General features: G+C 41.4%; 1 protein-coding gene across 3 annotated transcripts in view; it reads left to right on the top strand.

Annotated features, from left to right (window-relative positions):
- The first annotated feature begins 1,708 nt into the window (after positions 1-1,708).
- Positions 1,709-12,333, top strand: part of ZNF568 (zinc finger protein 568) — a 167,151-nt gene continuing 156,526 nt past the window's right edge. The window contains exons 1-3 of one of the 3 annotated variants that reach the window (XM_029212269.1): positions 1,709-1,780; positions 3,115-3,256; positions 12,155-12,276. The gene's annotated coding sequence lies outside the window, so the exon portion shown is untranslated. Of the gene's footprint in view, positions 1,854-3,114; positions 3,257-4,828; positions 5,283-12,154; positions 12,277-12,333 lie in introns of those variants that run through there. The other 2 variants (XM_029212260.1, XM_029212280.1) reach the window with 2 other exon arrangements.

The raw sequence follows: 12,333 nt of genomic DNA, 5'->3' as shown, positions 1-12,333 counted from the left end.
TACAACGTGGAAGGGGACTACACAAGGGTGTGACTACCAGGAGGTAGGAATTGTTGAGAGCTATTTTACAGGTCAGCTATTATACCACTTGGTAAGACCACCAAATAGAATTTCTTTTTTTAAAGCTATTTTCATAGGACAAGGCAATCATTTCCAGAGATGTTCCAAAACAATGCCTGTGATGTGCAGAGCACTGCTTTGGATGCATTAAAAACAGGACTCTGGTGAATGCTGTCTCTACCCCACCACTTTGCCTGGGCACTCACCATGCTCATATGCTGATGGCTGGCTTCTTCCCAACTACAGACTCTGCCTCAGATCTGCCCATGAGGCAGGCTGAAAATGCTACAGCTTTAAGGCCCTTACAATAGCCCTCAACAATGAGGAAACAGAGATGACATATAACTATCTCAGCTTCATCAGCCCTTGAGTGGGACAGTTTGGAGGTGATTTCTACACAATCTCCCAGAGTTCCCCACAGGACTGAGCCACCATTGCTCACAGGGGTACTCTGGCTCATGGATGCACTCTGTGTTGGTTTCCATCCCTCCCCTGTCTCACTTACCCATCCTCTACCTGTCAAATAAACTGCTGGCACTCACACCAATATTTCAGGTCGTCTTCTGGAGCGTGAAAATAAAGGAAAACCTCACTCAAATGGAGTAGGGCGGCCTGAAAGGGGAGCTCTCAGGCAGTACCACTCCATGTCAATTACAGGAAAAACTGACCCCAACAGAAGAATCAACAGGAAAGAATCATCAATCACAGGCCTCAACAAGAAGAGATGTGCATTGCATCTCCTACAAGAAATCTACTACCCCAGCAACTCAGCCAATGAGAAACTCTCATCACTCTGAACTTTCACTTTTCTCCAAAGGACTTTTCTTCAAAACAACCCCTCCCAACTACCTCCTTTTTCTCTATAAAATAACTGTTCCTCTCCTTTGTTTGGTGGACTTAACTATGATTTTTGCTGTAGCTTGCTCGTCCGGAATTGCAATTCTCTGCTATTCCAGCAGAGATAAACCCATTTTCTGGTATTTCATTTTTAATGTCAAAAAGCGTCAAGCCACCTAAGATAAAGACTCGGCTTTCAACGTATTCTTTCAATAGCCGGCTAAGAACCTCCTACTTGCCCTCTCTTGCAGCTCCGCCCCCTCCGTAAAGTATCGCGCGGGCCTCAGCCTCCCCAACAGAAGAGCCTCTCTTCTTCGCTGTTCTCCAAATCCTAGAGCTGGCCCAGAAAAAGTGTCACCTTGCTTTACAGACGTTCCTCCTGAGAGATGGCCGCGCCCATTGCACGTAAAAGCGGTATAAAGGACGCGGCCATCTTACCTCACTGCCTGCGCAGCTGGAGACAAAGAAAACTCAATTTCCAGGTCAGAGAGCCTCTATATTGGTCTCAGGAGGTTTGGGCTTCTGAGACGCTAAAAGCAGCAGTGACGTCTATGTTTAGGGACCCCGGAACACTTGCTTCTCCCCGCCCTAAAATAGCCTAATCGTCTAACAAATGGCCTAGTCATTCGCCGTACGGCACAGATTCAAACATGGCCGCCCCCAGAAAGAGGTTGTCAAGCAGGCGCGGCCATCATACCTGCCGTTAAAATTCAGAAACCCAGAATCCTGTTCTCTGGAAGATTGCCAGGTGGCGGCCGACAGCCTCAAAGTTGCGACTGAGTCTGCGCACGGCCACTCCGGATGGGAAATGCTCATACCGCGGAGAGGCGGCGTGGTGCGGCAGTTTCAGGTTATGGGCGCGGATGCGGGGAAAATGGGAAAGGTCAGTGTGAGAAACAGTCCAAATTCAGGACCTGTGTAGGAGAGCGACCAGACGGCTACGGTGGCCCAACTGGGTCAGTCATGGGAACCCGTAAGGCTCAGAGACTGAGGGTACTGAAGGGTTAAGTGATTGGGCGTCCGAGCCTCTTGGGGGAGGGAGTCTGTGGTGGCGGGTTTGTGTGAGTCAGTGTCAGTGTCTGTGAAGAAGATGGATTGGGAGTATATGGGAGATATGGGAGTCAATAAACGAGGGTTCTTGATTGAGAGAGTGCGTGGGGGTCAGTTTATGGTGGTCTTCAAGGGTCTGAGGCCAAGTGGGTTTCTTCGAAGACACTGATTTGAACGGCGTTAGGGCTCAGTGATCAGAAGCCTGAGGAATCAGTGATTGGAGGTTTTAAGTTCTGTTTGGGTACCTGGAACTGGTGATTGTGGAAACTTCGAGGTTCAGTTCTGAGGGTGGTCAGTGAGGATCAGGGTTTGGAGAAATCTTTAGGTCATCAGTGACGAAGACTTCCTTTAGATCATCGATGGGGGTGTCTGAGGGCATCAGTGACTGGACTTTTGTATATCAGGGAATGGGGAATAGAGGGATCAATGGGGGGGAGGTGTCAGTGACTGGGACTGTTAGTAATTGTGGGGGGAGGTAGGACAGTGGGAGTCCGCGATTGATCCCCAGTCTTTGGGATAGCATTGGAGATCAGTGTGGGTTCGCCATCACGGATCTGTGTAATTCATTGTTTCACTGTTCGGCAATCAGAATGGATCAGTGAGTTTTGTAGTCACTGACTAAGTGGCCTTTGATGGTCAAGTTTGGCATTCCGGGATATCTGTGACTACAAGGACCTCTGGGAGTTAATAGATTGGAGACACCGCGTGTGTCTGTGATTAGGTGGCTTAATGGGGGTTGGTGTTGAGGCTTGCAAAATGCAGCCGTTGGGGATGGGAGAGTCAAGGATTTGAGGCTGCAACCTTGCACAGTGGGAACACACTTCACCCATGTGACATGCCCCAGCTGATGAGCAACCAGTTCCATTCAGTTCGTTAGGGTGAAAGCCCACTTCAAAACTCTTTTTGAAACCTTCCTCTCTGGGAATTCCCTGGCGGTCCAGTGGTTAGGACTGTGTGCTTTCACTACTGAGGGTCCAGGTTCAATCCCTGGTCGGAGAACTAAGATCCTGCAAGCCACGGGGAGCAACCAAAAAAAAAAAAAAAACTTCGTCTCCCTTTTTTACTGTTCCCCACATGAATGAAAGTGCTTTGAAAGGATCAAGTGTTAGAATTCTCTAAAGTAACATCTTGTTAAAAATGCATATTTCTCCTAATATTTCCTTTAAGGTTCTTTCTGGAAAATGTAATGACACGTCCATCTGTGACAGCATCCCAAGAGTCAGCCTGGTTTCTGGAAATCTATTCTGACTCCATGGCAGCTAGGATGGATGTAACTTTGCCTGTGGTTAGAAAACAAAGAGTTTACTGAGTAAGTATCTAAACTGATGTAAAAGATTTTGGTGAAGGAGCAAACCTTGAGAGCATTCGGAAAATACTTTTATCTAGGCTTAACTTAAAAATAATGTTCCTACCACACACACACACACACATACACACACACAGACACACACACACACAAATAAAGAAAAAAAAAGTTATTATGTGAGATGATGGAGATGTTAACTAACCCTGTTGTGGTAATCATTTTGCAATGTATACATGTATCATATCAGGGCATTGTACACCTTAAACTTACACAGTGTTATATGTCAATTATATCTCTGTAAGGCTGGGGAAAAAAAGATGAATTATGGAAGGAAAAGAAACTGGATCTAGAAGTTACTGTGTTCTAAGAATTTTTTTGCTTCATTCTGTGTTTTTTAGGCATGGTATGTTTGACCTCCGTGAATCTGTGCCATATAAAATCCTGGTAGAACAATTCAATAACCGTAAAACCACAATAACAAGCGCAAAAACAAAAGTTAAAGCTACTTTTAGAAACTGTTCTTCACTGAAATTAAAGTCAAACTAATGGTGATTAAGATGGACTGAGACAAAATTACAAATGAAATGCAAATATGATTTTGACCATTAGCTTAATAAAAGGGTGAAATGCTTAAACAGTATTTTAATTGTTTTTATAAATATTACATTCAATCCTTATGTAGTCTTTAGACAAAACACAATGAGTATATCACCTTAAGGAGCAAAGGAATTTGAGAGTAAGGCAGGTAACATCTTTCAGAAGCCATACATGTCAAGCTTTCATTTTTAGAGCAGACAGTCTCTGATTTTTCCTTCCACAGAATCAAAGATACAGACCACATATGCAAGGGTAAGGAGTTAGGGCATTTTCTTTTTCTTGTAGCTCTTTTCCTTCATCACCTACACTGTGCTCAATGCCAGGTGTGGGAGCAAATACTTTTTCTTTTTTAAGTTTTTAACATAAATCTTTTATTGAGATATAAAATGCATAGAAAAATATACATACAGCTCAATGAATTGTCACAAAGAGAACACCCCTGGGTGTTCAGATCACAAAACAATGTTCTAGCACCCTGAAATTCTCATGATACCCCCTCCCAGTTACTACCCTGCCACGGGGAACCATTCTCCTAATTCTAACATTACAGATTAATTTTGTCTGTTCTTGAACTCTAATTAAATGGAATATCTATACCTGATGGGGTGGCAGTATGTGACTCTATGTGAAACATTTTTTTAAGTTTGAATACAGATTGTTTCATTTTATTTATGCAAGAAACATTTTTCCAGATCGTTTCCAGATCTGGACACAGATACACAGACAGTCAAATGTTCTTATGTTAAGGCTACAGCTCAGTGAATTTTTACATTGCAGAGAACTGTGTAAACACAACGTAGATCACGATATACATCATTTCTGGCATGCCGAAGCCTTCCTTATCAGTCAATACCCACTGCTGCCCCTGTGTCTAATTCAATGGATTAATTTTGCCTGTTTTTGAACTTGACTTAAATGGAATCATAGAAATAATCTGAAGCCAAAACATTCATACAATGTGGAAGTTTTGTCTGAAATTCTGAAACCAGACACACACCAGGACAAAATTCTGTTCTATAGCCCTGGCTTGGCCATTTGAGATTGCCTGTTTTCTGTTATTCCCTCTGGAATCCAAAAACATAAACATTTAAGTGAACCCTGCAGTTTGGGGTGAATTTGGAGTCAGGATCCTGTTAATGAAGTTAACAAGTTAAGGCTGATTCTTCTTTGTAGGTAATTTGGAACGGGACCTCAGAGCCCCCTGGTCAAAATCTCTTAGCCTTTGGAGACTGACCGTTGGCTGCAGAGACTGAATAATGCAGCTTGAAAAAGAGCCTGCAGGGAATCCCTGGCGGTTCAGTGGACAGGACTCGGCACTTTCACTGCCGTGGCCCGGGTTTGATCCCTGGTCAGGGAACTAAGATACTGCAAGCAGCGGGGCATGGCCAAAAAAAAAAAAAGCCTCCATGTGGTTGCCTGCCTCCATTTGACAGTAAGTTGTAGACGTGATAGCCCTTTTTACCCCTAATGTGAATTTCCTGAGTACAAGAACATTTTCTTATGTGACCACAATATAATTATCAAAAGCAGGGACGTTAACATTGCAACACTATTATTATTTAAAAAAATTTTTTCACATCTTTATTGGAGTATTGGAGCTTTACAATGTTGTGTTAGTTTCTGCTGTACAACAAAGTGAACCAGGTATATGTATACAAATATCCCCATATCCCCTCCCTCTCAAGCCTCCCTCCCACCCTCCCTATCCCACCCCTCTAGGTGGTCACAAAGCACCCAGCTGATCTCCCTGTGCTATGCAGCAGCTTCCCACTAGCTATCTATTTTACATTTGATTGTGTATATACATCAATGCTACTCTCTTACTTCATCCCAACTTCCCCTTCCCCCTCTGTGCCCTCAAGTCTGTTCTCTACGTCTGCGTCTTTATTCCTGCTCTGCCACTAGGTTCATCAGTCCTGCTTTTTTAAATTCCATATATGTGCGTTAGCATACGGTATTTGTTTCTGACTTACTTCACTCTGTAGGACAGATTCTAGGTCCATCCACCTCACTCCAAATAACTTGATTTCGTTCCTTTTTATGGCTGAGTAATATTCCATTGTATATATGTACCACATTGTCTTTATCCAGTCATCTGTTGACGGACATTTAGGTTGCTTCCATGTCCTGGCTATTATAAATAGTGCTGCAGTGAACATTGTGGTACATGTCTCTTTTTGAATTATGGTTTTCTCAGGGTATATGCCCAGTAGTGGGATTGCTGGGTCATATGGTCATTCTGTTTTTAGTTTTTTAAGGAACCTCCATGCTGTTCTCCATAGTGACTGTACCAGTTTACATTCCCACCAACAGTACAGGAGGATCCCCTTTTCTCCACACCCTCTCCAGCATTTATCGTTTGTAGATTTTTTGCTGATGGCCATTCTGAGACCTTGTTGTGGTTTTGATTTGCATTTCTCTAATGATTAGTGATATTGAACATCTTTTCATGCATTTGTTGGCCATCTGTATGTCGTCTTTGGAGAAATGTCTATTTAGGTCTTCTGCCCATTTTTGGATTGGGTTGTTTGTTTTTGTGATATTGAGCTGCATGAGCTGCTTGTACATTTTGGAGATTAATCCTTTGTCAGCTCCTTCATTTGCAAATATTTTCTCCTTTTCTGAGGGTTGTCTTTTCTTCTTTTTTTTTAATTTTTTTATTTTTTTGCGGTACGCAGACCTCTCACTGCCGTAGCCTCTCCCGTTGCGGAGCACAGGCGCCAGATGCGCAGGCTCAGCGGCCATGGCTCACAGGCCTAGCTGCTCTGTGGCATGTGGGATCTTCCCGGACTGGGACATGAACCCGTGTCCCCTGCATCAGCAGGCGGACTCCCAACCACTGTGCCACCAGGGAAGCCCCCTGTCTTTTCTTCTTGTCTATGGTTTCCCTTGCTGTGCAAAAGCTTTTAAGTTTCATTAGGTCCCATTTGAAACAGTATTATTATTGTTATCATAGTAGCATCAAGTGAAGAAAAATCAAAAACAAAACACACAACATAAGAGCTGTGAGTTGAGTTTTATTCAGTGTCTTACTGAGAACTATAGCCCAGGAGACAACCTCTCAGCTCTGAGGAATTGCTACGAAGAGGCAGGGGAGAAGCCAGTATGTATATGATTTTTTTTGACTGGGAAATACATGTAGTCAAGCATAAAAAGATTATTGCTAGTCACAAAGAATAGACATCTCAAGTTAATGATTTTAGTGCTTTTCTGTGTATGGAAGAATTTGGGGTCATTGAAATTCTTCCTTAGATATGCACCTTAACTATCTAGGTGCCCTTCTATCCAAAGCACAGAGTGCCTCCTGTCTTTTCCATTCTCAATTTCCCTCAGGGCACACTGTCAGTAGGCACCCACAGTGGCTGATGACTTGATACTTGTAGAACTGGAATGGTGAGCAACATTTTTTGTTTACAGCTGTCTCATCCACAGACCTTATTTAGATTTCTTTAACTGTCCCAATAATGTCCTTTATAACAATTATGTTTTTCTGGTCCAGGAATCTAATCCAGGATTACATGTTGCATTTAGTTGTCATGTCTCTTTAGAGTCCTTTAATTGGGAATATTTTCTCAGTCACTTTTTGCCTCTTTTGACCTTGATGTTTTGAGGAGTACAAGCTAGTTATTTTTATAGGATGTCCTTCAATCGAGTTTTTCTGATTTTCCTTATGAAATATGTACATTTCTGATTGCTAGTTGGAGTTATGGTGTGTCCTCAATGTCCCATATCAGGAGATGCATGATGTTGGTTTGTCATATTGCTGGTAATGTTAACTTTGATCATTTGGTTAAGGTTATCCACTGTAACCTTAATAGTGGGTTGTCTACCATAAAATTATGTTAATAAGTATCTTATGGGGGCATTTTTTGAGACCATGTAAATAACCTCAAACTTTCATTCACTAGCGTTAATATTATCCTTTAATGATTGTTGCCTGAGTCAATCACTACTGTTATGGTTGCCAAACGATGATTTTCTAATTGTATCATTCCCTTATATTGATTAGTTGGAGCTTTCCCTTATCCCCCATGTATTTATCAGTATAAATATAATAGTGCATCCTAGTTACATATAAAACAGGAGCTACACATTAGAAACTTACAAGCTGTTTACACTGTTGAGTTAGATCATGAGCCAGAGCTCAAACCTTCTAAATCTCAAAGAAAGCATCTTGGGAGATTGACTAGTTTACAGAGAAAGAGTTGTCAGATCATGTGACAAATAACCCACATAGACAGGAAACCTTTAGGGTTCCACTCTGGCCAGATAGATTTCTAAAGTGCTGTCACAATGAGGGATTTGGGAGCTAGAGAAGGAAAAGAAACGGACTGTCAGAAATGTAGCAGAAATGTCGAAACCTGATGAAATGATCCATACATATTGTAAAACCCAAGTCATGGTTTTGTTGATTCTGTGACAGTATATCATATTGTATTTTTAAAAACTCATGGTGGAAAAGGTCAGATGAGATTATGTGGGATAGTTTCTTCAATTGAGTTATACCAAACTGTGGGTAGTTTTTTGTGGTTTTATTTTCTGTCTTGATTAAATGTTTAATCAAAGAAGTGAGAAGATATATATGAAAAGTGGAAGGAATCAATAGGTACAAATGGAGAAATTAATGAGTTAGAAAAGAAGAAAGGGAAAACTGATAAATCTGATTTTTTAGAAATCAAAAATATAGATTAAGCCACTAGCAAACCTTATCAAGTCAAGAGGAAATTAACAGATATACAAATAGTGCAAAAAAGGAGAACAACCATATCATTAAGAAATATTTTTGTAAAACTTTACATTAATATATTTTCAAGGCTGGCATGCAAAGAATGATTTTCTAGGAATATATGGATATACGAAAATTCCATACAAAGAGAAGGAGAACTAAAAGCTGTGCAAATTTGAAATACTCAGAAAGGTACCTGTACACCACCTCCTGCCATTCCCTATTTCTCTTCTCAAGAAAGAAAGACAAGGCTTAGATAGTTCAGTTGGCGTTTGAGATTTGAAGTAGCTTCCAAGTAACTTACAATTCTTCAAGTAGTTAAATTCTCCAAGGGAATTTATAAAGGAGGAGAATGCTACCACATGTTTTTATAAAGTCATCATTGTTGCTGTCAACAAAAAATTAATCAGTTGATCTAAGAAAGAAATGGAAAAATTTATTCAAGCCAAATTTGAGGACTATAACCTGGGAGGAGCATCTCAGAAAGCTCTGAGAACTGTTCTGCCTGTTAGAAGTCAAGGCACAGTTATATAAATGTTTTGAGACAGAGGGCGTACAGCAAATGATATATTATTGACAGTTTACACAATCTAGATCTAAGCATCATCGTGGCCCCTTACAAGATCAAGAAGGAATGTTATCTTTTAAGGAGTTGTCTGGTTGATGCTAGGAGAATGTTGCTCTTTATGGTTGAGCAGGTGTTTCTGCCCATGGCGGAGGTTTGGTTGATGCGTAACGCAGATACACAATGCACAACAGCAGAGAGATGAAGCCAAAGGTCAGAGAAAAATTTTTATGTTTGAATTTTTCCTTGACAGAAAATATGGATTTTATTGCACTGATTGTAAGACTAGAAGAGGTGGTATTGCATAAGAATACTATAGACCAACTTTGTGAATATATATGCAAAATCTTTTTAAAAAAATTAACAGTATATTCAAATGATAATGCATTCTGACTGAGAGGAAATTCATTCTAAAGATTTAAGGAAAGTTCAATGTTTTTTTTAAAATTTTATTTTATTTTTTATACAGCAGGTTCTTATTAGTTATCTATTTTATACATATTAGTGTATACATGTCAATCCCAATCTGCCAATTCATCCCACCACCACCACGCCCCCACCCCCGCCACTTTCCCCCCTTGGTGTCCATACATTTGTTCTCTATATCTGTGTCTCTATTTCTGCCCTGAAAACCAGTTCATCTGTACCATTTTTCTAGGCTCCACATATATGCGTTAATATACGATATTTGTTTTTCTCTTTCTGACTTACTTCACTCTGTATAACAGTCTCTAGATCCATCCACGTCTCTACAGATGACCCAATTTCGTTCCTTTTTATGGCTGACTAATATTCCACTGTACATATGTACCACAAATGGCCCAATTTCATTCCTTTTTATGGCTGAGTAATATTCCATTGTATACATGTACCAAATCTTTTTTTTTTTTAACATCTTTATTGGAGTGTAATTGCTTTACAATGGTGTGTTAATTTCTGCTTTATAACAAAGTGAATCAGTTATACATATGTTCCCATATCTCTTCCCTCTTGCATCTCCCTCCCTACCACCCTCCCTATCCCATCCCTCTAGGTGGTCACAAAGCACCAAGCTGATCTCCCTGTGCTATGCGGCTGCTTCCCACTAGCTATCTATTTTACTTTTGGTAGTGTATATATGTCCGTGCCACTCTCTCACTTTGTCACAGCTTGCCCCTCCCCCTCCCCATATCCTCTAGTCCATTCTCTAGTAGGTCTGTGTCTTTATTCCCGTCTTACCCCCAGGTTCTTCATGACATTTTTTTTTCTTAGATTCCATATATATGTGTTAGCGTACGGTATTTGTCTTTCTGTTTCTGACTTACTTCACTCTGTATGACAGACTCTGGGTCCATCCACCTCACTACAAATAACTCAATTTCATTTCTTTTTATGGCTGAGTAATATTCCATTGTATATATATGCCACATCTTCTTTATCCATTCATCTGATGATGGACACTTAGGTTGCTTCCATGTCCTGGCTATTGTAAATAGAGCTGCAGTGAACATTATGGTACATGACTCTTTTTGAATTATGGCTTTCTCAGGGTATGTGCCCAGTAGTGGGATTGCTGGGTCGTATGGTAGTTCTATTTTTAGTTTTTTAAGGAACCTCCATACTGTTCTCCATAGTAGCTGTATCAATTTACATTCCCACCAACAGCGCAAGAGCGTTCCCTTTTCTTCACACCCTCTCCAGCATTTATTGTTTCTAGATTTTTTTATAAAGGAGGCAAGAATATACAGTGGAGAAAAGACAGCCTCTTCAATAAGTGGTGCTGGGAAAACTGGACAGGTACATGTAAAAGTATGAAATTAGAACATTCCCTAACACCATACACAAAAATAAACTCAAAATGGATTGAAGACCTAAATGTTAAGCCAGACACTGTCAAACTCTTAGAGGAAAACATAGGCAGAACACTCTATGACATAAATCACAGCAAGTTCCTTTTTTTTTTTTTTTGCGGTACGCGGGCCTCTCACTGTTGCAGCCTCTCCCGTTGCGGAACACAGGCTCCGGACGCGCAGGCTCAGCGGCCATGGCTCACGGGCCCAGCCGCTCCACGGCATGTGGGGATCCTCCCTGACTGGGGCACGAACCCATGTCCCCTGCATCGGCAGGCGGACTCTCAACCACTGCACCACCAGGGAAGCCCAGCAAGGTCCTTTTTGACCCACCTCCTAGAGAAATGGAAATTAAAACAAAAATAAACAAATGGGACCTAATGAAACGTAACAGCTTCTGCACAGCAAAGGAAACCATAAACAAGACCAAAAGACAGCCCTCAGAATGGGAGAAAATATTTGCAAATGAAGCAACTGACAAAGGATTAATCTCCAAGATTTACAAGCAGCTCATGCAGCTCAATAACAAAAAAACAAACAACCCAATCCAAAAATGGGCAGAAGACCTAAATAGACATTTCTCCAAAGAAGATATACAGATTGCCAACAAACACATGAAAGAATGCTCAACTTCATTAATCATTAGAGAAATGCAAGTCAAAATTACAATGAGATATCATCTCACACTGATCAGAATGGCCATCATCAAAAAATCTAGAAACTCCTGGGTTTGGTTTTGTTTTTTTTCTCAGTTCCCTGACCGGGGATTGAATCCGGGCCCTCAGCTGTGAAAGCCCGGAATCCTAACCACTAGGCCACCAGGGAACTCCCATGGGTTTTGTTAAAGGAGGTAACTTTTGGAAAGCCCCTAAGGATGGGCTTTTTAAAATTATCATTTATCATTCCTGTTTTCACAGATGAGGAAAATGAGGCCCAGTGAAGTGAATTGTCTAGACTAGATCCCTTCAGTCAGTTAAAGGAATCACTGGCTTCAGACTTCTGTCTGAGTAACTGTCAGGCTCAAGGTCTTTCCAAAAGTTTCCCCTGCCCCAAACCCGGAGCACAGCCATCATTCAGATATGTCTACTGCCCAGTCTTCTGCAGGCTTCTTCCTCTTAGGCCTCAGAGAGTATTTGGGGAGGGTCTGTTTGATGACTCTCACCATGGGCTCTGCTTATCTTCAGGCTTCCTGAGTGCCCTGTACACCTTTGGGTCCCACCACCTCGCTGGACAGCAGGGCTCTCCGTGGGGCCCACAGGACCTTGGACACGTCTACAGGAAGCCCTGTCAGCAGCTGCAGCTGAGGGTGAGTTCCTGTGTTTTAAAAATGTTTATTTATTATTTGCCACACCACAGACATGCA

The sequence above is a fragment of the Monodon monoceros genome, unplaced genomic scaffold (genome assembly GCF_005190385.1).
Source record: "Monodon monoceros isolate NGI ecotype Baffin Bay Population unplaced genomic scaffold, NGI_Narwhal_1 Super_Scaffold_10, whole genome shotgun sequence".
NCBI lineage: Eukaryota > Metazoa > Chordata > Mammalia > Artiodactyla > Monodontidae > Monodon > Monodon monoceros.
The sequence above is the reverse complement of the archived record's forward strand: the minus strand, read 5'-3'. Positions and strand labels throughout refer to the sequence as shown.